Consider the following 26,737-nt stretch of genomic DNA (forward strand, 5'->3'; position numbering starts at 1 on the left):
TCCTCCCTCACAACAAACACCCTGTGAGGTGGGTGGGGCTGAGAGAGCTCCGAAAAGCTGTGACTAGCCCAAGGTCACCCAGCTGGCATGTGTTGCAGTGCACAAGCTAATCTGGTTCCCCAGATAAGCTTCCACAGCGCCAGCAGCAGAGCAGGGAATCAAACCCATTTCCTCCAGATAAGAATGCACCTGCTCTTAACAACACTTAGAGATACAACAGTTTATCAGGCTAGGAATGTAGGAATTTCCACTTTCCAAAGCAACCATTTTCTCCAACAGATCTCTGTCGCCTGGAGATCAGATGTAATAGTGGGGAATCTTCTGCTGTGCCCTGGAGGTTGGCAACCCTAGATAAGCAGCACAAGCAGAGGTGGGATCCAGCAGGTTCTCACAGGTTCCCAAGAGTAGGTTTCTAATTATTTGTGTGTGCCAAGAGGGGGTTACTAATTGGTGATTTTGCCACATGATTTTTGCCTTAGTTACGCCCCTCCTCTCAGCAGTAGCACTTAGAACTTGAAGCAATCTAGCAGGAGGTGCACCGGAGTGCGTAGCAGCCTGCGCCTGTGTGCATTCGTTTTCCGCCCAATGACTGGCGCAGTGGCTGCGTCCTAGCCACAGCCCCACCCAGGAATGCCCTGTCCCCAGAATGCCCAGCCACGCCCCTGTTGTGCCCTGCTCAGCCCCATTGGCGCTACGCCACAGTTTGAATCCCACCACCATGGGAACCTGTTACTAAAATTTTTGGATCCCACCACTGAGCACAAACCACACAGTTGTGTTGTAGAATATGGGGGAAGGTGATGTGGTTTAGTACCTCCTAGCACAGTTTTATGTCCATGCAAACTTAAATAATGCCAGAAGTAACATGAGTTGTTTTAAGGCTGGTTTTACCAAAAAATACTGGCTTTCCCTTAAATAAAAGGCTTACACTACAAAAAATAAATGGTCAATAATACATAGTTTGCCCTGACATGGATGACCCAGTATAGCCTGATCTCATCAGATCTGAGAAGCTACACAGGGTTGGTGCTGATTAGTACTTGGATGAGTGACCATCACGGAAGTCCAGGATTGTTTCATAGAGTAAGGCAATGACAAACCACCTCTGAATATCTCATTACCTTGAGCATTCTATGGGGTAACCATAAATCAGCTGTGACTTGATGGCACATTACCCACACACATGTAGTTTAACCTACAGGTGGTGTCTCATAATTTCATTCTAAGGGTCAGGGAAAACAGCTGAACTCATATTTGGGGGGAAGGGGCAGGACAACATTTCCAGCTCCTTTTATATTAAAAAACCCAAACCTGGCATGTTAGTCCATCTCTAGTTCAGCCAATAAGAGCTGGATATTTCTTCACTATGACCATCTACATATTCAAATGGGTTTTTCTTCAAGTGTCCCCCTTCATTGGTTCTAAAGGAGATAGCTTTTTCTGCAGTGTGGTCAAGGCATGGCATCTCCCTCACAATTGACCTCTATTCTTGGTGACAACCTAGAATCATAGAATCATAGAATTGGAAGAGACCACAAGGGCCATCAAGTCCAACCCCCTGCAATGCAGGAACACACACTCAAAGAACTCCCGACATATGCTGATCCACCCTTTGTTTAAAAACCTTCAAAGAAGGAGACTCCACCACTCTCTGAGGCAGTGAATTCCACTGTCGAGCAGCCCTGATGGTCAGGAAGTTCTTCCTAATGTTTAGGTGGAATCTCTTTTCCTTCACCTTGAATCTATTACTCTGTGTCCTAGTCTCTGAGGCAGCAGAAAACAAGCTTGCTCCCTCTTTGAAGAAGAAGAAGAAGAAGAGTTTGGATTTATATCCCCCCTTTCTCTCCTGCAGGAGACTCAAAGGGGCTTACAATCTCCTTGCCCTTCCCCCCTCACAACAAACACCCTGTGAGGTAGGTGGGGCTGAGAGAGCTCTGAGAAGCTGTGACTAGCCCAAGGTCACCCAGCTGGCGTGTGTGGGAGTGCGCAGGCTAATCTGAATTCCCCAGATAAGCCTCCACAGCTCAGGCGGCAGAGTGGGGAATCAAACCCGGTTCCTCCAGATTAGATACACGAGCTCTTAACCTCCTACGCCACTGCTGCTCCTTTGACATGGCATCCCTTCAAATAGAGAAACATGGCTATCATGTCACCCCTAACCTACGCTTCTCCAGACTAAACATCCCTAGCTCCCTAAGCCTCTCTTCTTAGGGCATGGACTCCAGACCCTTTACCATTTTGGTTGCCCTCCTCTGCCCTCCTGTTGTATACTTAGAGTTAGATTCCATCTAAAATTTCCATAGATGGAGTAATTTCTGTTCTTGGAAGTGTGACTTATCTGCTGTACTCCTCTCACTGACTCACAAAAAGGAGTTCAAATGCTGGACAGGGAACCACCAGATAGAGTTTCTAAGGGTCTTGAAGGTCTGTCACAGGTGAGACAATCAATTCATCTCATTCCTGTTTTGTGGCCATGGAAATTTTATGTGTGGTGTTATCCTTAAGAAGGAACTCTTTGGTAGGACCTGATCATGGGTCCCAGATAATGTTATGTTTTCTGGTTTGTACCCAGCATAAGGAGCCATAACATGTTAATTTGTGGGAAAATATTTCTGGAACGACCTCCTGGCAGCAGGAGTCTACAATAAGGAGTCCCAAAGCATCTTGCCATCACTTTCTGTCTCTCTTCCCTTCCCCTCCCCACAACAGGCACCTTGTGAGGTAGGTGGGGCTGAGAGAGTTCTGAAAGAACTGTGTCTAGCCCAAAGTCACCTAGCAGGCTTCATACTCAGAGGAGTGGGGAATCAAACCTGGCTCTCCAGATTCTTATCTGCCTCTCTAAACCATCACACCGTGCTGGAGGGAGAGGAAGGGAGAGAGGGAGAGAGAAAGGATGGGAAGGCAAGCAGAGGGGCAGTTGAAGGAGGTTTTCATGGCAGGCAGGTAAATAACATAATGGGGTAAATAACATCTCAATCAGCCTCAATTAAAGCAACATCACTTTCCCCCCTCCAGGCCCATTGGCAACTCTAGAGGACATCTAAATGTGATAGCCCAGAGCTCAGTTTGGCTGATGCCAGCATAACCTAGCACAGCAACAACAAAAGGACAAAACTCAATTTAGCACCTGGGAAGGTTTGTCAGCCTCCATCTCTGTCACTTGGTAATCAATCCTAACAACACTTGATTGCTCTCCTTTCTCTCTCTTAGCCAATTTCCCAACTGTTTAATTGGTATGCTGCGCAAAGTCCAGCCATCTCTGCAGCACAAATATCTTTTCTTCCCCCTAGTGAGGTCTCCTGAATAAAAGTAGATGACCCTTGCTGGAAAGCAATGGTTTGCCTGTTCAGGAAATCAATGCCATGAATGATTTGGGAGTCTCTGGCCTGACCAATGTATCATAAACAACCAGAGTTGCCAACAGCCTGGAGAAAAACATGGCCTTCCGCTTTAATAGACTTAGTGGGAGGTTATTTGCCAGGTGATATTACTTTCTGTGGTAGAAAGAAAGAAAGTGAGGCCCCTTCCGCACACACAAAATAATGCATTTTCAAACCACTTTCACAATTTAGCTATTCCGCACAGCTTCAAAGAGCGCTGAAAGCAGTTTGAAAGTGCATTATTCTGCATGTGCGGTATGAGCCAAAGAAAGAAAGAAAGCTTTAACTTTAAACTGATACAAATCTAGTATCAGTTTAAGGGACATCTTCCTTTTACTGCTTTGTCTTCTGCATTGTGAGACATTATGCCCTAGACATTTTTTTTGCTTGCATTGTGTTTCAGGTCTGTAATCTTAATGCATTGTTACTGATGGTCTTTGATCTTCCCTTCTCACTGGACACAGTGTGTAACAGGCTTCCCTCTGTGATACACCTCTGAAGATGCCAGCCACAGATGCAGGTGAGACGTTAGGAACAAGATCTACCAGACCACAACAACCAGTTGAATCCAGCCGTGAAAGCCTTCGTCAATACATGGTCTTTGATGTTTGTGTGGATTTATATTTTGTGATCTGCCTGCGGCAGGGTTGCCAGGTCATTCCTCGATGCCAGCAGGAAGTGGGGGTAGTGCTACCTGCTCCAGGTTGGGAAACTCTTAGAAGTACCGCTCATCTCCAGACTACAGAGGTCAGTTCCACTGGAGCAAATGGATGCTCTGGTGGGTGGATTCTATGATACTGTACCTCACTGTCCTCCCAGACTCCACTCCCAGATATCCAGGAGAATCTGTGCTGTAATCACAACACCCCTCCCTTTTATTAGCACATGGTTTCTGAGAGCTGCAGTAGATTGCTCCTTAACCTTTAATGGACGCCAAAAATGTTGTAATGTACGCAGTGTTTTAAACGGTTTTATTTTATAGTTAATATTCTATTTATTCTGTATTTTGTGTATTTTATTGTTTGTTGTTTAGCGGTTGTGCACTGCCCAGAGCCCTTCAGGGGAGGAGCGGTATATAAATTTAATAATAAATAAATAAAATAAATAAACCTACATGTTCTTTACAGTAGGGATGTTTGTGCCTGGGGAAGGATTCTCAGGGGAGAACTGCCTTACTGTGCAATCCAGGATACAGTCATATCTTTCTAAACCAATGGTGGGATCCAAAAATTTTAGTAACAGGTTCCCATGGTGGTGGGATTCAAACTGTGGCATAGCGCCAATGGGGCTGGGCGGGGCACGACAGGGGCGGGGCATTCCTGGGCGGGGCTGTGGCAAGGCCGCAGCCGCTGTGCCGGTCCTTGGGCGGGAAACGAATGCACGCAGGCGCAGGCTGCCACGCACGCCGGTGCACCTCCTGCTAGACTGCTTCAAGTTCTGCGTGCTACTGCTGAGAGGAGGGGCGTAACTAAGGCCAAAATCACCTGGCAAAATCACCAATTAGTAACCCCCTCTTGGCACACTCAAATAATTTGTAACCTACTCTCGGGAACCTGTGAGAACCTGCTGGACCCCACCTCTGTTCTAAACCCATCAACTTCCATAGTTTTAGAAGCGTTTGCCTCTGCCTTGGATTGCCCTCAGTTGGTCAATTCTCCCAGGAAGCTAAAGAAATGTTGAGCAACATGTCTAGTCTCAACCTGCTTTTTCAATCAATACTATTGGATGGTATGATTCTTTACTGCCTAATGTTTAAAGAGAGAGAGAAAGAGAGAAAATGTCCTAATTCTTCACATGTGGGTTTTTATACCACATCTTATATTCACGTAGCACAGTCAGGGGTGGGGGGTTGGAAGAAACCTCTTAACTAATACCATTTGACTCTCAGGGATTTTAAATTCGGCCATGAAAATCAGTGGTACCTCTGATCATAGCCCGTTGCAGAATCCCCCCGTCCCCCAACGCATCCTGAACGGATGGTCCGCTCACTTTTAAAAGCGCTTTCTACTTACAGGCCATTTCTGCAGCTTGTGTAACTTTGCACACCACTTGTAAGACAAGGCAAAACATTTCCTTGAATGCATTTGAAAGCAAAAAAAGTCTGAGCGAGCTCTCCCTATGGTTTCGACCGGGCCGCGTCTCATGAATATTTTCCCTCCTCCTGTTAGCATACTTGTTTGAACAAAAGGTTACATCTTAAATGCCCATTTTAATCCAACCTCTCAGCAAAATACAGGTGTGCAGGAGGCCCGAGAAACATCCTTTTGATCAAAGAGAGGAAGAAACACTCTGATGTGACATATCCTTTCACGGAAAAACTGTTGGATCATTTGCCCGCAGGGCTAAGGGAGTTCGGAATGTCATTCAGTTTCTCAGTAGAGGCTAAGGATGGTGATACAATGCAGTGCTATAAGGCTCTCTCCTCTGGACAAAATGTTAGCATTCTTAAAGAGGAAAATTGTTCACTTGTGTGTTTGAAAAAGAGCCTTCCAGCTGGGCAGTAAAATTAGATTTGGACAGGTGGTTGTATTTGGATAGGTTGGTGGTATGGTACAGTGCTATATGGTTCTTTCTGGACCAACTGTTAGCATTATTGAGGAAGAAAATTGTTCACTTGGGGCATGTGTATGTGAGTGTTTGAAAAAGAACCTCCCAGCTATGCAATACAATTATATTTGGACAGGTTGCTAAGATTAGGGTCTAAAGTAACTTCCCAGCGCCTGTCTGCAGTTTCACTGTTTGATTACTTTGTTTATCGTCCACCTTTCTTGCTGAGATGCAGGGTGGATTAGAAAAATAATACAATCAAGTAGAAGACATGGCATAAGCAACACAAAAACTGGATTACCCTGAGAGTTCTGCTGGCTGAACATTATTTTACGTTATTGACTCAAAATAGCCAGCCAACATTTCCACAATGGATTTTAATAGGAGAGTTTGGATTTATATCAGTGGTGGGATCAAAAATTTTTAGTAACAGGTTCCCTCGCCAGCCCCCCCTCAGCAAAGGGGGGAGAGGCATACCTAGGCAAACCTGAGCCCTGGGCAAAACCTGAGTTGGACGCCCCCCCATGGGCAGCCACCCCACCACGACCCCCCCCCATTTTTTTTTACACCAGGTCATTTCTAAATCATCATCACATTATAGAAAATGCCCCAACTCACAAATCTGAACACAGCAATGGTGAAACACACAGGTTCTTTGATAGAGACTGGTGAGATAAAAGGTACAGAAGGCTGAGAATCAATGAATTGCAGTACTTGAAAGGGATTAACCCAGTTCAGGGAGTTACATTATTAGTCGCAATTGCTATATGGAACCTTCACGTTCAAAGGCAGAATGCCTCTCAGGGAGGCGAGGGCGTGGAGATGGGAAAGCAGACCCAATTAGTAACCCCCACTCGGCACACACAAATAATTAGTAACCCACTCTTGGGAACTGGTGAGAACCTGCTGGATCCCACCTCTGATTTATATCCCCCCTTTCTCTCCTGAAGGAGACTCAAAGGGGCTTACAATTTCCTTTCCCTTCCCCCCTCACAACAAACGCCCTGTGAGGTAGGTGGGGCTGAGAGAGCTCCGAAGAGCTGTGACTAGCCCAAGGTCACCCAGCTGGCATGTGTAGAAGTGAATTCCCCAGATTAGCCTCCACAGCTCAGGCAGCAAAGCGGGGAATCAAACCCCGTTCCTCCAAATTAGAATGCACCTGCTCTAAACCACTATGCCACTGCTGTAGATATGATACAGATCCCCTGATAACACATCTTCTTCTTAAGACCTGAAAAGAACACACATGCATTTAATTTAATTATTGTTTTGCAGTGATTGAGACCCAGCGTTATGAACATGCAGACTCTGATTTAGAGAACTGGGTGTGATTCCCCACTCTTCCACATGACTGGCAGACTCTTATCTGGTGAACTGACTTTTGTTTCTCCACTTCTCCACATAAAGCCTGCTGGAAGCCTGGGCTAGTCTCTCCAAATTCTCTCAGCCCCACCTGCCTCACAAGATGTCTTTTGTGGGGAGAGGAAGGGAAAGGAGTTTGTAAACCCCTTTGAGACTCCTTATGGTTGAAAAAAAATCAGGTATAAATCTAAAATGTTAACAATTGAAACATTGGAAATAACATTTAACAAAAAGTACGTACAATTTGTAAATTCAATTTTTTTAAAAAATAGGCAGGAAGGACTGATCAGGTCAGTCTCTCAAGCTCTCACCAAGGAGAGGGTCATCAATGGTTACCAGCCTTTTTTACTGAAGGGAGCCTCTGTACATACAGAAAGCTAACCTCAGAATACCAGTGCTGAGAGGCAGTCTCAAAGGAGAATCTTAATCAGGTTCTCACCAGTTCCCGAGAGTGGGTTACTAATCATTTGTGTGTGCTGAGAGGGGGTTACTAATTGGGTCCGCTTTTCTGTTAGAAATTCCATTAGGTCCAAAAATCATAAAGTCCTGTTGTTTCCTAAAGTCCTGTTGTTTCATAAAGTCCTGTTGCAAAAAATCCAAACTTCACATACACGCTACAGGGGTCAGTGCTATCAGTCACAGACCAGGAAAGGGATTTGGGCATCTTAGTTGATAGTTCCATGGGAATGTCAACTCAATGCATGGCAGCTGTGAAAAAGGCAAACTCTATGCTGGGGATAGGAGGAAAGGAGTTGATAATAAAACTGCAAGGATTGTCATGCCCCTGATAGTAGCAGTGGTGCTAATTCGCAAGACTTGGGAGTACTGTGTTCAGTCTCTGGTCAGCCACATTTCAAAAAAGCATATCAAGAGATAGAAAAAAGTGCAGAGAAGGGCAACGAGGGATGATTGGAAGGATTGGGAGCACCTTCCTTATGCGAGGAGAGGCTGCAGCCGCTTTGGGACTCCCTTTTTTTTTTTAGTTTGGAGAGGAGACGCCTGAGGGGGGGATATGATTGAAGTCTATAAAAATTATGCATGGGTAGAAAATGTTGGGACAGAGAGAAATTTTCTCTCTTTCTCACAATACTCAGGAACCAGGGGCATTCATTGAAAATACTGGGGAAGAATTAGGGACTAATAAAAAAGGAAACACTTCTTCACGCTAAACGCAGGTGACTGGTGTTTGGAATATGCTGCCACAGGAGGTGGTGGATGGCCACTAACCCTGGGATAGTTTTAAAAAAGGCTTGGACAGATTTATGGAGGGAGAAGTCAATCTATGGCTACTTCAGTCTTGATCCTCCTTGATCTCAGATTGCAAATGCCTTAGCAGACCAGGTGCTCAGGAGCAGCAGCAGCAGCAGAAGGCCATTGCTTTCACATCCTGCATGTGAGCTCCCAAAGGCACCTGGTGGGCCACTGCGAGTAGCAGAATGCTGGACTAGATGGACTCTGGTCTGATCCAGCAGGCTAGTTCTTATGTTCTTATGTTCCTATGTGGCTGGTTAGCGAAGGTAGAAAACGGGATAATTCTCCCTGTTGGGCTGTTTTAAAAACATATTTTAGAAATAGGGTAAAGTTCCTTGTTTAAGGAAAGCATCCTTTTTTGATTTCTAGAAACAAAATTAAGTCTTTGAAAGTATTAAGTATTTGACAGGTAGTCAATTAGAGGAGAAGTAGTTGTTTCTGTTGGCAGTAGACGATAGGACTTGCTATAATTAGTTTAAATTATGGACAGAAAGATACCAGCTGGAAATTAGGAACTTTTTTTTACAGTAAGAGTTTTTTACAGTAACAGAGAAATTATTAATGCCCTGCCCCCAGAATGCCCAGCCACGCCCCCTTTGTGCCCTTCCCAGCCCCATTGGCGCTATACCACTGTTTGAATCCCACCACCATGGGAACCTGTTATTAAAATTTTTGGATCCCACCACTGCCTGTGCCCTTCTGGTTTGGCCATCCAGGACAACAGGCTGGTTGTTGTGTGCAAAGAGAACATGGGCTTGAGAGAACGTGGCCCTGATTAAGCAGAGATCTTCTTATATCGATATCTACCTGCTCTACAAGTGTTCTAAAAGTATTAAGTATGATTATGAATAATAACCACCTTAATAAACATGACAGGAAATTGAACAGAGAAATACAGCTGATGTGTGAATTCCGATGACTCACAGTGATGGCGATGAATTCAGACGGCTGAGTTCGCAAACAGTGCCGATAATATAGCTCTGAAAACAACCCAGCAACCAATAACTTATCAAATGAATCGACTGGAAAGAAATCAAGGCTGCACTCCTACTGCTCTGACTCAGGAGTAGAAGAAGAAGACTTTATTTACAGCCAATGACCAGATATATTACAAAACTCCAAAATATTTACAACAAAACAAGAATGCAGATCTCTCTCCCGTATTCCAGCACTATCCATCTATATATCATTATACTTTGTAAACACACCAAACAGCATAAAAATACTAAACAAAATAAAAAATATCTAAGGGGGATACCATATTCAGATCATTTTTTCTTTTTCATAATGAATAGACAGAATTTTGCTACCCATTTAGTAATATTCTTTGACTCAGGAGTAAGTCTCATTAAAAATCAGAGGAACTGACTTCCAAGAAAACACGGATTGGGGCTGGTGATGTGGTGAAATGTAATAGATAACTATCACTGCGTCCAGATGCGCAGATGCTTTTCTGGTGAATAATCACAGGACACATCTTTGGAATTAAATGGGCCGCAGCCTTCTTTATTGTTACAACATCCTTAAGGCAGAAGCTGGGCCATCAAGAGGAGCACATCCGATTAGCAGCCGGTCAGCACCCCTGGCTGACCCCGGCAACAACCCCAATCCCTATTGGGGAGAACAGAGAGGTATAGGGCCACTGGGGCACCCACCCTTTGAGACCCCTAACTGCTGGGGTCTCAGGCTCAAATTGCAGAGGCCTCCGCAGCATGTGCCATGAGCCCCCCTCCCACACCATGCCTCTTAAGGAGGCCCCCAACCGCGAGTAGGTCCATTGTGTAACCTTGGCCTCCCCACAAGGATGTTCTCCTCTGCCCAAACCACCAGGACTGCGACGAAAAGCAGTTCATCCAACCCTTAAAAATTAGAGAGCGCAGGTGGGTCAGTTTCGCTCCAGGTGTCGAAAGAGGCTGGAGCAACCGTGTGCTGCTTAATATATAGGGAGCGTGCTCCACCCTTTTCCATCTCGTGTACATCACGCGATCGGGACCGGGTGTGGCTCAGGGCACACATGCTCACAGCTCCGGGGCTCACCATTTGCCCTGCCCTCCGTCACCATCACGTCCTAGTTGAGTCTAGCGCTGTTATTTACGGGCAGAATTATCTCTCCAAACAATGAGCCAGATGTACTGTGCATTGCTTAACTGGAAGGAGCCCAGGGACCATGATTATTAATGAGATCGTGGCATTAGAATGGGAACAGATCGAAACCAGACGCCAGAAACAGGAACTCTGAAAAATCCATCTGTGTAAGTGACAAGGTAAAATAAAAATGCGCTGAGGATAAAACTACTCACTTTGCGGAGAATTTGAGCGAGAGAATGGGCAGCAGGGCTGCAAGCTCAATGCTGTTTGTGTTGTTTGGTCAAGATACTGATCCATCTTGCAGAGTTGTGACAGATGCCCACAAACCAAAACAGCCCAATTGATTTTGCCCATTGGGCAGCAGCAATTGGGCAGCAAAGCATAAAACCCAAAACCTGATATATGAGTGTTTGTTCCTTCCTTTCCTACCACTTTCTCTCCTTTCATCTTCCTATTTCTCCTTTTGGCTCCTCAGAGGATGTCTGTGATACTTGCAAGGTACTGTGTTTCAGCGCACACTGGGTAATATAATCCCCTGGGTACCCTGATGCAAAGAAACCACATTTAAGGAGGCAGGAGAGAGGTGGTGAAGGGAGATCCTTCCTTCCTTCCTTCCTTCCTTCCTTCCTTCCTTCCTTCCTTCCTTCCTTCCTTCCTTCCTTCCTTCCTTCCTTCCTTCCTTCCTTCCTTCCTTCCTCCCTCCCTCCCTCCCTCCCTCCCTCCCTCCCTCCCTCCCTCCCTCCTTACTTCCCTTACTTCCTTACTTCGGATGGCAGCCTGGCTAGGCTATTCTGCTAGGAGGAACCTGACCCTCACCAATAGAAGCTGCTGCCCATGTGGCAGGGGATAGAGAGGAGGAGGAGGAGGAGGAGGAGAATTTGGATTTATATTCCCCCTTTCTCTCCTGCAAGGAGACTCAAAGGGGCTTACAATCTCCTATCCCTTCCTCCCCACACCCTGTGAGATAGGTGGGGCTGAGAGAGTTCCGAAGAACCATGACTAGCCATTTTTACCACAGAGTTTTTGTCCAAGCGCCAATGTATCTCCCCAGCACCAGCAACATGATGACATCGCTTCAGGCACATGCTGGAAGTGTTGTCACTGGCCAAGTTGCTGAGACAATGGCTAGGCTTCCCCTGCTGGTGATATGTCCCTCTACTGGCCAGCTGATTGGTGGAAACATGGCTGCCCTAGCAAAGACATGATTTAGAAAGGGATGATTTGATGTTTGCACTAGGGCTACCAATCTCCACACGGGGCCTGGAGAACTTCAACTGACCTCCAGGCTATAATGGTCTATTACAGTGTTTACAGTATGTTTCGTCTTGCTTCAACTGCACTGACCTGTCTTTGTAATCCATTTTCTGCATTGTTTATGGCATGTGGTGTCTTCGTTTTCTGTTCACCTGGTTTTCTGATTTTGTAACGATATGTTTTATGCTGTCTGATCAAATTGCTTTTTTTCCCCCTTTCAAATTTATACTTTGTAATCTGCCTTGAGTCTCAGTGCCAGGAGTTGACTGGGAGGTGAACATGATTCTGGAGCGTGTCACGCTGACTGGCTTTTTCCATGGAATACTGTGCTGCCGGTCCACTCGGCTCAGCAGAACAAGCAATTCTCTCACAGAAGGGTTGCCAAGTACACCTTGGCAACCAAAGGGTGGGTGGACTTACCAGCAGCAAACTGAGGCCTAGGCTAAGGTGACCAGATGTCCCGCTTTTGGTGGGACAGTCCCGCCTTAAACCAATTTGTCCCACATCCCGCTGGGTTTTTTAACTGTCCCGATTTTTGGAAGGCTGCCGCACTGCCTTCTGGGGCGCTCCCCTTTCCCTGCCCTGTCACAGGGCGGGAAACAGGAGAGCGCCCCAAAAGGCAGTGCGCTCCTGCGGCTGCGCGTGCGCCCCTCGGGTCCCAGTTTAAAAAGGTGAAAATCTGGTCACCTTAGCCTAGGCCTCTATTGCCAGCAAGGCATCAACATCACTTCCGGCAAGCACCAGAACTGAGATCGTCATGTTGCCAGCGATGTGAGGATGCCCTAATATTTGGGCGAAAACTCTGCAACAGAATCTGTTTTTACCATAGAGCTTTTGCCCAAATACCAGAGCGTCCCTACATCGCTGAGGATGTGATGACATCTTGTCTGGTGCATGCTGGAAGTGATGTTGATGCTTCACTGGTGACAGAGCAGGAGGGGTACGAGGAGGAGGAAGAGGAGAAATAGGATGCTGGACTAGATCTAGATGGTCTGATCCCCCAAGGTTCTTCTTATATTCTTAAGGAAGGTCCCCCCCACCCCGTTTTTTATATCCGGTTCTTCTCTACCTTTTAGAAATCTGAAAGAGGATTACAATCCTGTTTCCTTCCTCTCTCCACAAGAAGCATCTTGTGAGGTAGGTGGAGCTGAGAAAGTTCTGGGAGAACGGTGACTGGCCCAAGGTCACCCAATAGACTTCATGCGGAGAAGTGCGGAAACAAATCTGGTTCACCAGATTAAAGTCTGCTGCTGATGTGGAGGTTCTCCAGGGGAAGGCAATGGGAAAACAAACCGTAACTGCTTTTCACATGCCTTGAAATCAGAGGTGGGATCCAGCAGGTTCTCACAGGTTCCCGAGAGTAGGTTACTACTACTGCCGAAAGGGGGTTACTAATTGGTGATTTTGCCACATGATTTTTGCCTTAGTTACGCCCTCCTCTCAGCAGTAGCGCACAGAACTTGAAGCAGTCTAGCAGGAGGTGCACCGGCGTGTGTGGCAGCCTGTGCCTGCGTGCATTCGTTTCCCACCCAAGGACCGGCGCAGCGACTGCATCCTTGCCACAGCCCCGCCCAGGAATGCCCCGTCCCCGGAATGCCTGGCCACACCCCCATCATGCCCCGGCCAGCCCCACTGGCGCTATGCCACAGTTTGAATCCCACCACCATGGGAACCTGTTACTAAAATTTTTGGATCCCACCACTGCTTGAAATCCTCTTGCTTGCCTAAGTTGGCCGTGACTTGATGGCACATATGTATGTGCCTTGGAGTCCCTATGCAGTTGTCAGCTATCATCCATCAGCCGCATTTGTCACGTTGGCGCATGCTCAGTAGATATTAGATTGAACAAACTACCATTCCCAGTGGAAGCGCAAGTACGTGCAAAGCATTGTCGGTCCCATTTAGAGCACTATTCATGGTAACAGGTTGGGGAACCAAGCAGGCCAAATGGGTGTCAGTAGTACTGAAAAGAAAAGCCGTTCAGAGGAAACTTTATATTACAAACACAGAACTTCAGCTCTCGATAACAACAATAAGAGCGAACGTTGAAGTTCCCGGCTTCCCTGAACGCGGAACAAAGGAAGGAGATCCGAAATGCCTAATGAAGCCCCTTGTTCTGATTACAAGAGGCCCATCGCAATCAGGTTGACTGCACTTTCGAAACCTCGCAGCTGCAAAAGCCATTTCCAAATTTGCAGCCTGAAAACAACATGGAAATGAGGGAGCGAACGGAGCCATTTCCAAACCGTCTGGCGTGGGGCTGATACGGAGAGCGAGCTGACCTTCCCCACCGCTGTGAGCCGCATGGGTAAGTAGCTCTCTCGCAGGAGTCATTAAGCCTCGGATCTGGAGAGCTGCCATTTCGGCTGCTACGGCGCTCTCAGCAGTGCTGAGAATCAGCCGTTCTGCCTTGCGGCCCGTTAAGCCTTTGCATACCCTGCTCTGTATGCCGGAGTTATTTGGCGATGCGTGGCTTTCCCCCAGCTGGAAACTGCCTCCTGAATGGTGGGGCCTCCCCAGCAGGCATACGAAGAGACAGCAAGGAGAAAAGCGAGAAACAATATTTAACTCCGTAGCCTTTACAAATAAATGGAACACATATGGATTCTTTGAGCAATGGAGGAGGTCTTCAGACACCAAGTGCATATTCAAAGGAGGCAGCTGAATATGTAAGGATTAACTACTTCACCGAAGCTGAAATTACCATTAGCAAACCCCTTTTTCGAAGAGGGCAGATTGACAGAAAGCAACGGAGCCAGGTGGTGCTCTAAGTGTAACCAAGATTAACCCACATTCAAGAACTTTAAAGCTTTCACGTTGGCTCTAATAAACGTTCCCTAATTATGCATTCTTGGGAAGGATGTACATTACGTTGAGGTTTTTCCAAGTAGAATTTGGAAGCGGCACCAGTTGTCTTCCTGCTGCAGTTTAGAGTATATAATCAGCTTGAGGATTTGGAGGGAGCCAAGAGCTGAAAGTTGGGTTGCTTTCTGAGCAGCTGTGGTTGTCTGCACAGGGAAATTACTGTATTCTCTCCCCCCCCCCACAAAGTGTGGCAATTTAATAGCTATCTGCAAGAAAGGTACCAGTGTCACTGTGCTATCACGAAATAATAAAACCTCACTTTGTTAACTTTGCTGGCTACACCACAGAAAGAGAATCGTTAGAATAGCACATTTTCCCCCGTGTGGCAGAACTCATGAGGACAATCCCATCTACCTCTAAGAAGACCAAATTAAGCTGCAATTATTTTCCCCAATAGATGTCATCGGAAGCAAGGGGTCCAGCCATATCTTTTAACCCTAGTTGCCTTTCTGCATCCCTGCCCTGTATCTTTTCCTTTCCATACAGTGCAATGCTAAACTCCCACCAGCTGTTCGGGCTCTGCGGGATCTGGTCGAGTTCTGCAGGGCCTGTAAGACAGAGCTGTTCCACCGGGCCTTTGGGGAGCCTAGCCGTTGATAGGGGCCCCCTCCCTCTCCTCCCTCTCCTTTATTATAACATCAAGTGGATCCACCGCCTCATCCCCCCTCTGGGGCTCTGGGTGAACTGAAGCTGGCGCCATCTTGTTTTAATGTTAGTTTAATGCTAAGTTTAATAATGTTGTATTTTTAATAAGATAGGGTTTATTATTAGAGCCATATTAACTTATATTTATTGGATTTTAATTTATTATTGAGCTCTGTTATATGTTGTTCACCGCCCTGAGCCCTTCGGGGGAGGGCGGTCTATAAACCCAATAAATAATAATAATAATAATAATAATAATAATAATAATAATAATAATAATAATAATAATAATAATAATAATAAACAGAGCTATACCCTACTAACCCAATAGATTTAGAAGGGTATAACACTCTTTAGGGCCGCACTATATCAGTGAAGTAGTTAATCCTTACATATTGCCTCCTTAAAGCCAGCTTGGTGTGGTGGTTAAGAGCAGGTGGATTCTAATCTGGAGAACTGGGTTTGATTCCCCACTCCTCCACCTGAATGGCGGAGGCTTACCTGGTGAACCAGATGTGTTTCCGCACTCCTACATTCCTGCTGGGTGACCTTGGGCCAGTCACAGTTCTTCGGAGCTCTCTCAGCCCCACCTACCTCACAAGGTGTCTGTTGTGGGGAGAGGAAGGGAAAGTAAGCCACCTTGAGTCTCCTTACAGGATATAAATCCAAACTCTTCTTCTTAATTGCCTTTTTGACTGTTAAAGGGAATTGGAATTGGAAGTTCCTTGGACTGTCTTTTTTCCCCCGCCACGCTTTTTGCTAAAAAGCGACACGCGTATCAATGGTCGTAGCTGGCTCGCCCAAATCTATCCATAAATACATTCAGAAACACTTTGAGATTAAAAGGGATTGATTAGCTGTATTTTGCTGAAAGATAATTAGACGTTTGCAAAACAGATGTTTGGAGGGAAAAACACATACCTTTTTGCAAAATTGGGTTTATTTGAACATCTTTTATGTTCCCGTTTATGATTTGCTTGTAAAGCGGGGAATTATGTTAAAGAACCAAACATTAGGGTGGGTGATTTTGGGGTCCTCACATTGTGTCTTTTAGCATTCATTGTCAACATCGTTGGGGGGTACAGTAGGGATTGTATTATTCATTGAAGGGATCCTGCTAGGGGTAGTTTTGAATTTATAATTTATGCTGTTTTGGGTATTTTGCTTTCACTTCTCCCTTTTGCAAAAAAAATTCCCCCTTTGTTTCGTTAGTTTTTTTTAACCTGTCCTCATACTGAATCTCTCTTTGTATGTATGAGTGTATGTATGAGTATGTGTGTGTAAAATAGTGTGTCATACAGCATGTTTCCATGGCATAGATCAGACCTGGGCATTATACGGCCCGCGGGCCACATCCGGCCCGCCGGATGACCCTGACTGGCCCCCCTGCCGTGCTGGGGAGCGAGGCATTTTTGAAAGCCCCACAGAAGCCGGTTGCCTTGGCTGTCGGCTTCTGCGGGGCTTTCAAAAGCGCCTCACCCCCCTGCATTTTGGCCTGGCCCTCCACAACATTTTCTGTTTCTTATGCGGCCCCATGAAAAAAATAATTGCCCATAGATGCATCTACAAAACCAAAACCAAAACAGATAATGGAAGTTATTAACAAAACGATAATCAAAGAAATGAAACAAGGAACATTCTTATTTCCTGCCAAGGTTGAGGCAGACAGCAGAAATGCTCCCGGTTTTATAGGTAATGGGAGACTCATGCTTCTTGTCGTAACGTATTTCTTTTCCATAGATTTAAATGACAGTTTCTGAAATTATACTCCTCATTCAAGTGATCCCACCAAATTTAAGGCAGATAGAGGAACCGACAATTAAAATTCTCATTTGCAGAATCGGAAGTGCCTCTCACTTCCAGAAGGCAGGCAGTGGGACAGATCAGGTAGAGAGAGGCTTTTGATATCCCTTGACAGGCAGACTTGGGTACAGATACTCCAGAGGTGGGATCCAGCAGGTTCTCACAGGTTCCCGAGAGTAGGTTACGAATTATTTGTGTGTGCTGAGAGGGGGTTACTAATTGGTGATTTTGGCACGTGATTTTTGCCTTAGTTACGCCCCTCCTCTCAGCAGTAGCGCGCAGAACTTGAAGCAGTCTAGCAGGAGGTGCACCGGCATGCATGGCAGCCTGCGCTTGTGTGCATTCGTTTCCCACCCAAGGACCGGCGCAGCTGCTGCATCCTTGCCACAGCCCTGCCCGGGAATGCCCCACCCCATCATGCCCTGCCCAGCCCCATTGGCACTACTCCACAGTTTGAATCCCACCACCATGGGAACCTGTTACTAAAAATTTTGGATCCCACCACTGAGATACTCCCATTTGGCACTTCAAGGAATCAAAAAGCTTTGCAGAATGGGGAAAGGAAGGGTTTTTGTACCCCATAGAAGGCCAGGATCTTGGGAAAGCAGTATCCTTGCCTTGGTCTTATGCATAATGGATTCATCTTTTGCTTATCAACAATTAGAGCTCTGTGAAAAACAGCACTGGAATAATAGTGTTTAGTGGACATCATTTTAAGCATATTTGTACTGCAGTGAGCGATGCTCATTCAAAAAGGGAGGGAACATCTGACCAGCTGCATGGGATCAAGTTGAACTTCTGTATTTTTTCCAGGTTGCAGGTATACAAGCCTAATCTCTCTCTCTCTACCTCAATTTATTAGTTTTAAGCAGGTTATGAAAATAGGAAAAAACTAGACCACATCTGAACAGCTGCAAAAATCAATCACGAGACCATAAAAATTTTCAAATGGAAGAATGATAGGTCTATTATTATCTGCTAATAAAAGAGATAATGTAGAAGAATTGGTTTTTATACTCCACTTTTCCCTATCTTAATGGAGTCTCCAAGCGGCCTCTGGTCATCTTCCGCTCCTCACACCAGGCACCTTGTGAGGTAGGCGAGTCGGAGAAAATTGTGACTAGTTCAAGGTCACCCAAGCAGGTTTCATGTGGAGGAGTGGGGAAACAAACCTGGCTCTCCAGATTAAAGTTCACTCCTCCTGTGGAGGAGTGGGGAATCAAACCTGGTTCTCCAGATTAAAGTTCACTCCTCCTGTGGAGGAGTAGGGAATCAAACCTGGTTCTCCAGATTAAAGTTCACTCCTCCTGTGGAGGAGTAGGGAATCAAACCTGGTTCTCCAGATTAAAGTTCACTCCTCCTGTGGAGGAGTAGGGAATCAAACCTGGTTCTCCAGATTAAAGTTCACTCCTCCTGTGGAGGAGTAGGGAATCAAACCTGGTTCTACAGATTAGAGTTTGCTTTTCTTAAGAAGTATGTCATACTGGCTCTCTGCTTGATCTATCTTGTGGAGCAAAGGAAAAAAAAATAGAAGATTTCTAGCCTCAGTAAATGTTCCCTGGAACTAACACATGAGAAAAGGAACAGGGGAAATAACAGAGCGCTCTCATCTCTCTTGCCCAAGCATATCACATAACAGACATTTGCAAGATATCAGATACAGTTGGGCAGTGGCGTACTGCCCACGGAGACACGTGGGGCCACATGCCCCGGGTCAGAGGCTATTTAGTCACATGGGGAGGGCAGAAAATCATCCCCTCACAACCACACCCCTCTGCACCCGGAGGGAGTCAAAGAGAAATGCTGGCATTTGGTCAGAGGGAGGGCACGAGGGCTCTGAGCCTCTGGCTCGCCCACCACCTCTCCTGGCCTGCTCAGACGCCAAGGGGGAGCCTGCAGATAAGCCCATCAATTTCTGTGAGAGGTGAGTGAAGCCATGACTTGGAGGGCAGCAGGTTAAAGCCTCCGCCCCTGGGAGGAAGAAGGACCTGCCTCAGTGATGAGCTGTAAACCTTCTCGGCGAGGCATTCATGTGCATCGCTTGCAGGGAAATTGCCACCTGCATCAACGTTGGCCTGTAAGAGGAAGGGCCTGTGGGAGCTGGAGAGGGCAGCTCCAGAGCTTCCCGTGTGTGTGTGTGTGTGTGTGTGTGTGTGTGTGTGTGTGTGTGTGTGTGTGTGTGTGTGTGTGTGTGTGTGTGTGTGTGTGTAAAACTCAGGTTTTGTCCCGGGCTCCATTTGTCTTGGATACGCTTCTGCAGTTGGGTCCTATGACAACAGTCCTAGCACAGGCAAAGTTATCAGGAGAGCAACTTTATTAAGAGAACCAAAGTTATCAGGAGAGCAACTTTATTAAGAGAACCAAAAGAACCAAAGAGAACCAAAGAGAACCAAAGAAGTCTTCCCCAAGACGACAATGACTGGCGGAGACGCTGCTCAAAGGAAGAACCGTCAGGCAAAATTTCTTTCACTGAAAGACTTGCTTGATTGGAACGATCCGTAGAGCTCCTTGTCAGTTTCTCCTCATTCTATCCGTCTCCCTCTGGGTGGGAACGCTCCAAAACTGCCAGAGGGCAGGTTACTATGGTATTCCATTAGCTTTCCAATTAATTTTCATTATAATAATGGCAGCAATGAAGAACACATTTTTTTGTTTCATGTATTAATTTGCCCTTTCGCCTCCGAACGAAGACACGGGATATCAAAACATGGGCTAAGTCTGGTTTTATGCCCAGCCACTTTACATATTTGCTAAGAACCCTTCCCTCTGACAATTAGTGGGAGAGGAGGAAGCGGCGATGAGGAAAAGCTTTGTCTGTATCCTAGAGCATCATGCCAGCATCATGCCAGTGATGTGATGTCACTTCTGGGTATTTGTTGGATGTGACATAGACTTTTAAAATCTCTTCTCCCCACCCCCCTCCACTGGTGCTTTCGCATCTGAAGTGGCCTTCGACTCCTCAGCATATCCCCTACGAGGACCGTCTCTCCCTATATCGCCCTGCTAGGCCCCTCCACTCCTCGGAGGTGGACCTTCTGGTGATCCCTGGCCCCAAAGTGGTCCGGCTGGCCCCTACCTGGTGGAACAGGGCTCCCCAGGTGAGATCAGGGCCCTGCAAGTGGTTTGCCTACAAAGTTCTCACTTGGGGAGCCTGTAAAATCAGGACTCTGTCTACATGAGCCAGGCATCTTGGCCAGCCGAGGGACCAACCACACTTCCGTGACAAATATCTGGCCTCTGTGGGTGCAAGAATGGGGAAGGGGAAACAATTTTAATCGCCATCTGAATTTTTATAATTTATATATGGTTTTAACTGAAATGAATGTGGAATGGATTTTAACTGTTTTTATATAACTGATGGACACCGCCCTGAGCCCTTCGGGGAAGGGCGGTATAGAAGTTTAATAAAATAAATAAATAAAATAAATAAATAAACAGCTGACAGGCAACAGAGAGGGAGGCCAGAAGACCTAGTATCCCTAGGGCAGGGGTCTGCAACCTGTGGCTCTCCAGGTGTTCATGGACTACAATTCCCATCAACCCCTGCCAGCACGGCCAATTGCCCTTGCTGGCAGGGATTGATGGGATTTGTAGTCCGTGAACATCTGGAGAGCCACAGATTGCAGACCCCTGCCCTAGGAGGTGTTCCTTTGGAGGTGTTCTGCATGGGTCAATAAACATGGGCATAGGATGCTAAAAAAACCCATTGGGGGGGGACTTCACACACAGATCCTGCCCCCAAAATGAACCTGCCCTGTGTTATTTCCCCCAAACTGGGTTTTTTGAACATCTCTAAACTAGGGAGTCTTTTCAAAAATCCTGGGTTGCAGCCACTCGTGGGTGAATGGCCGGGCAGGAGGCGCTTTGTTCACCTCCCTTTTTCTTTTAAAAAAATTCCACGGCTTACATCTATGTCATTACACAGGTGCAGATGGTCATATCATGAGACATTAACCTGGCTGTGGGGGTTCATTTGTGAATGCCTGTGTAGCTGTGCATTGGTGGGAAGTAAATTTAAAAAAGAAGACACATCTCTGTGCGAAGGCGCGACAGCAACCCGTATTGTTTCCATGGGCTCCAATCGCTGCCAGGTGATCGGGAGCAACAGCCGCAGAAGGCCCTTGCTTTCACCTCCTGCATGTCAGCTCCCAAAGGCACCTGGTGGGCTGCTGCGATTAGCAGAGAGCTGGACTAGATGGACTCTGGTCTGATCCAGCTGGCTTGTTCTTATGTTCTTATGATGCATGTAAACATGAAAATAGGAAAACAGATTCCATTGTCCCGACTGCAACCTGCCATACATTTGCCGTGCATAGTGGGCCCCAGTCTCCTTTCTAGTGGCTGGATCTCACAATGCACTGATCCTGCCCAGCTCCTAAGAAACCTCATGAAGCCTTTGTCATGGGATGGGTGGCTAAAGTCACCTCATGCTGTAACTGGGAAGATGATGAGGTAGTTTATTAGTGAATAAACAAATGCACATTCTTGTCAATCACACAGATTTATGGGGAAATAGCACATCACATTTGCCCCCAAATCTGCTAAACTTGGCAAAAGGTGCTGGGGAAAAAGGCACAGGGAACCTTTATTAACTATCACCAGGCTGTTTGAGAATGCACATGCAAGAAATACTGCTGATTCCAATGAACTGGACTGTTCAAAAGTAAGGTAACTAAACTCTCCAAACAAGCATAAGCTGTTCACGAACAGCTGAACATCTAAAAAAAAATTGGTTCCCTGATCACAACTGGCGAGCAGGGTGTCAGCTGAACCAGCAGAGATTGAGGAACTTTAAACTCTGCTGTTGAGGTTTCATGGAGCATTCATGAATATTCCAGCAGCTCCAAACTTGCTTTAACTATCAGTACAGAAACCTGAGGGCAAAATAGGGCTGTTGGTACAGGGAGAATTAGAGAAGGCAAGAGATGTTACAACATTACCTAATTACCCATTAGACTAATCATTTATTTGCTTTTTTATTATATTTGTATGCTGCCCTTCCATTTACAGAGATGTTCATGCATTTGAGACAGTGGTATATATGTGGATGGTGTGCAACTCATGTGGACCTGTGTCTTCCTGTGTCTTCTGTAGCCAATGTTGTGAAGATTAGCCTCCCCACAATCTAAAAAAAAACCCACTCTGAAATGCTCCAAAAACAGGGCAAGGGGCTTCCGCAGGTAAGGAGCGAACGCACAAAATGCTGTCTTAAAGGGGCACCGAACAAATGAAACCTTTTAAAACACATTTCAGCCAAAAGAATCACTAGAAAAGAGGATGCATTTAAACCATTTTTAAAAATGAAAAGTTGGCAACCAATTTGCTGAATGGAGCAATGTTGTAGCTAAAGGCTTTGGGGCGGCTACAAAGAAAACATTTCGCGGGGGTGGGTGGGTGGGGAAACAGGGCAGAACTCCTTATTTCCTGATCCAAAATGTTTTGAAGTATTTTGCGCAGAAAGGGCCGGTATTGCATTCAAAGCTTATCGCGAATGCCTTAGAAATCGTATTTCAAAGAAAGCTCTGAGAATATTCACAGATCTTTATTTGTGAGTCATCTAGTTAACATATCCCCTTGGCTCAGCTTTGTCATATTATCTGGGGTTGTAATGATGTTACCTAGCATCTGCATGAAATCATACCCCAAACTGAATTAACAGCCAGTTCAGTTGGGTAAATGCTATAAAGGAGAATGGGATGATGAGCCTACTCCTGATCACTTTTCCTCATCTGTGTGAAATTGACTGGCTTTTGTGAGAGAGAAAAAAAGGAAAATTACTGGCTGATCCAAGCTGGACTGCGATAAAAAAAAAGTATTAATATAGCTGTTTGCTTCTGTTGAAGTGCTGGGTTGCTCCGGGCTACTACTTAGTGGTTGCGATAAAAAGAAAAGCTTGTGCTCTAATTCTCCAAAGGACTTTTATTTCGTGTGCGACTCTGCGACAACTATGCAAAATTCTGCCACTTTTTCTGTTCCCAGTTTTAGACTTTGTTGTTGGGGGTTTTTTTTGGGAGGGGGGGGCTTTTGGTTGTCCCCTCCTTTCCAGTTTTGTACTTCCTGCAATTGTCATAATTTTGATTGAACATCTTTTTCGCAAACAGGAGATGAAAGCCCATTTCACATTGTCAATAATAAGAATGTTCACACTGCGGGAAAAAAAGATCCAATTTTACTGTGAAATGGGGGTTGCATTTCTGGTGCTCTAAATAGCTGCACGCTTAGCAATGGGTTCTGAAATTGCTGGGGCATATTGGCGCCTCGTAATATATTTGCTTTGGAAAATGCTGGCGGTTGGAGCTCGTCATTCTCTAAGGCCCCTTCCGCACATGCAGAATAATGCATTTTCAATTCACTTCCAGTGCATTTTGCAGGTGGATTTTACTGGGTGGAATAGCAAAATACACTTGCAAACAATTGTGAAAGTGGATTGAAAGCACATTCTTCTGCATGTGCGGAAGGGGCTTGTATCTGGACATTGCCCGGTACAGCGTTGTGCTGTTATCTGCAGAACGATGGAGAGATGACATTTCTTTTGCCATGCCACCCCAAAGCTCTTAGTTACAACATTGCTCCATTCAGCAAATAGGTTACCAACTTTTAATCCAAAAACACTGATGTCTAGCGGACAGAATCTGGACAGAAACTGGAACAAAAATGCAAAGACTGACTAAAAACCCACTGGTTTGGCACTGACCTCCTTGGCTCTTGAGTGATATCCTCTCCTTGGTTTTTCAGTATTGTTTTATGCTGCTTGTATCTTGTGGACTTCAGTATTCACAATTATGTTCAAAGGGAATGAATACACACATAAACACATGCACTTACCCAGTGGGATTCAAACTGTGGCGTAGCGCCAATGGGGCTGGGCGGGGCACGACGGGGGCATGGCCAGGCATTCTGGGGGCGGGGCATTCCTGGGCGGGGCTGTGGCAAAGACGCAGCCACTGCGCCAGTCCTTGGGCAGGAAACAGATGCACGCAGGCGCAGGCTGCCATGCATGCCGGTGCACCTCCTGCTAGACTACTTCAAGTTCTGCGCGCCACTGCTGAGAGGAGGGGTGCAACTAAGGCAAAAATCACGTGGCAAAATCACCAATTAGTAACCCCCTCTCAGCACACACAAATAATTAGTAACCTACTCTCGGGAACCTGTGAGAACCTGCTGGATCCCACCTCTGCACTTGCCTTCTATTGAGTCAGACCATTGACCTATTTAGGTCAGTGATGTTGGGACCTTCTGCATTCCAAACAGATGATCCAGCACTGAGGCACGGTCCACTCTCAAGTCCTTGAGATGGGAGAAAATGAACATGGTGATCTTTCACCAAACACGGGACAACCATTGTACCTCCGCAAAATGGCTAAGGTCAACTCTGAATCCATGAAAATCTGCTGGTTTCTGCCCTTATATGTGCCCATACATATGTGCCTCATGGTTCTACCCTGTTACCATGTCCAGTCAAGTTTGGCAATCTATATGATGCAGGAGTGGTTAGAATTTCAGACTAGGGGGCTTTCCGCACTACAGAAGGGAGCTAAGGTCGACTCGGTTCCCTTCAGTGGGGGGCAATTCCAGGCTGTCCGCACAGCAACTTACTTGGCCCCCTGGAACCGAGCTAAGTGGGCGGGATCATCTTGGTGCCTGTTTCGCTCCTTGATCGTGATTAGAGCTTGTGTTACCATGCGAAACGGGAGCGTTCTTTTTTTTACAGTTTTTACAGTTTACAGTTTACAGTTACATACGCTTTCTGCCCGCCACGACTCTCCCGTTCTGCGCATGCCACAAAAGCTGCTCCTGATTGGTTGAGCAGATGAGGTGTCGTTTCGATGTGTCCGCACTTCGAAGCTTCGAAGCGGTATCGACCTTGTTCCAGCAGAAAGGTGCAGTTCATAACTGCAACACGGATGTCGCAGTTCTGAGGAGGGGGGGGGAACTGAGACAAAACAAGTTGCAGTGTGGATACACTGAGGTGAACCTAGATAGAAACCAGTACAACTCTGTCAGTGCGGAAAGCCCCTTAGACTGGATAATCAAGATTCAAATTCCCTCTCCACCATGACGCTGAATGCATGACCTTGTGCTAGTCACGTTTTTCAGCCCAACCCGATAAAAATGGAAGAACGGAAACAGTTGGTTGGATGCTACCATCTTTTCAGCTGATGCAAGAGAGAGAAAGGGCCCCTTTTGGCCCCACAACAGAGGGGGTCATAGTATCTGCATGGACTTCAAACCATGCGAGACACGGCCTTGGTGATGAGAAGGAACTGAACAACACTCTTCCGACTAGTTCAAGTACAAAAACTGGTGGGATCCAATCCCACATATGCTATCATGAGCTCCTTGGAGGAAGAGAAGGATAAAAATGTAATAGACAGGTGTCTGGATTTCAAAATTTGACCTTCGTAGACTCATCTGTGTAACTTGCAGCCAGTTTCCAGCCACCTAAGCTGCATTAAGGAGGGTCCTGATTCACTGCAGAAATTCTGCTTACATACAATATCAGTTGTGTAGAAGGTTACAGCCATTGCTTTCTGGACTTGAATAGCTGCAGCACCTCAACTCAATCCAAGTCAGGGGCATTGTGGGAGAAGACAAAGGGTGTTTCTTGCTTGAAGAAGAAGAGAAGAAGAAGAGTTCGGATTTATACTCCGCCTTCTCTCCTGTAAGGAGACTCATAGGGGCTTTCAAACTCTTTTCCCTGCCTCTCCTCACAAACGACACCTTGTGAGGTAGGAGGAACTGAGAGAGTTCTGAGAGAACTGTGACTAGCCCAAGGTTACCCAGCAGGCTTTATATGCAGGAGCAGGGAAACAAATCCAGTTCACCAGATTAAAGTCTACCACTCATGTGAAGGAGCGGGGAATCAAACCTGGTTCTCCAGATTAGAGTCCACCTGCTCTTAACCACTGCACACTCTTAACCATGCTGGCTCTTGATAAAGGTAATAAAGTTGCAATAGAGGTAGTCCCCTGTGTAATAAAGGTAGTCCCCTGTGTAAGAACTGGTCATTACTGAACCATGGGGTGTTGTCACGTCACGACGTTTACGAGGTAGACTTTGTAAATGGGGTGGTTTGCCATTGCCTAGGTCAGGGGTCTGCAGCCTGTGGCTCTCCAGATGTTCATGGACTACAATTCCCATCAGTCATGCTGACAGGGGCTGATGGGAATTGAAGTCCATGATCATCTGGAGAGCCACAGGTTGCAGACCCCTAGCATAGGTAGACTTTGTAGATGGGGTGGTTTTGCCATTGCCTTCCCCAGTCATCTACCCTTCCCCCCCAGCAAGCTGAGCATTCATTTTACCAACCCCAGAAGGATGGAAGGCTGAGTCAACCTTGAGCCAGCTCCCTGAAACCAACTTTGGGCAGGATCGAATTCAGGTCATGAGCAAAGCTTGGGCTGCAGAATTGCAACTTACCCACTCTGCCCCACAACCAGTGGTGGGATCCAGCAGGTTCTCACAGGTTCCCGAGAGTAGGTTACTAATTATTTGTGCTTGCCGAGAGGGGGTTACTAATGGGTGATTTTGCCACGTGATTT

This window comes from Sphaerodactylus townsendi, linkage group LG05, assembly GCF_021028975.2.
Source record: "Sphaerodactylus townsendi isolate TG3544 linkage group LG05, MPM_Stown_v2.3, whole genome shotgun sequence".
NCBI lineage: Eukaryota > Metazoa > Chordata > Lepidosauria > Squamata > Sphaerodactylidae > Sphaerodactylus > Sphaerodactylus townsendi.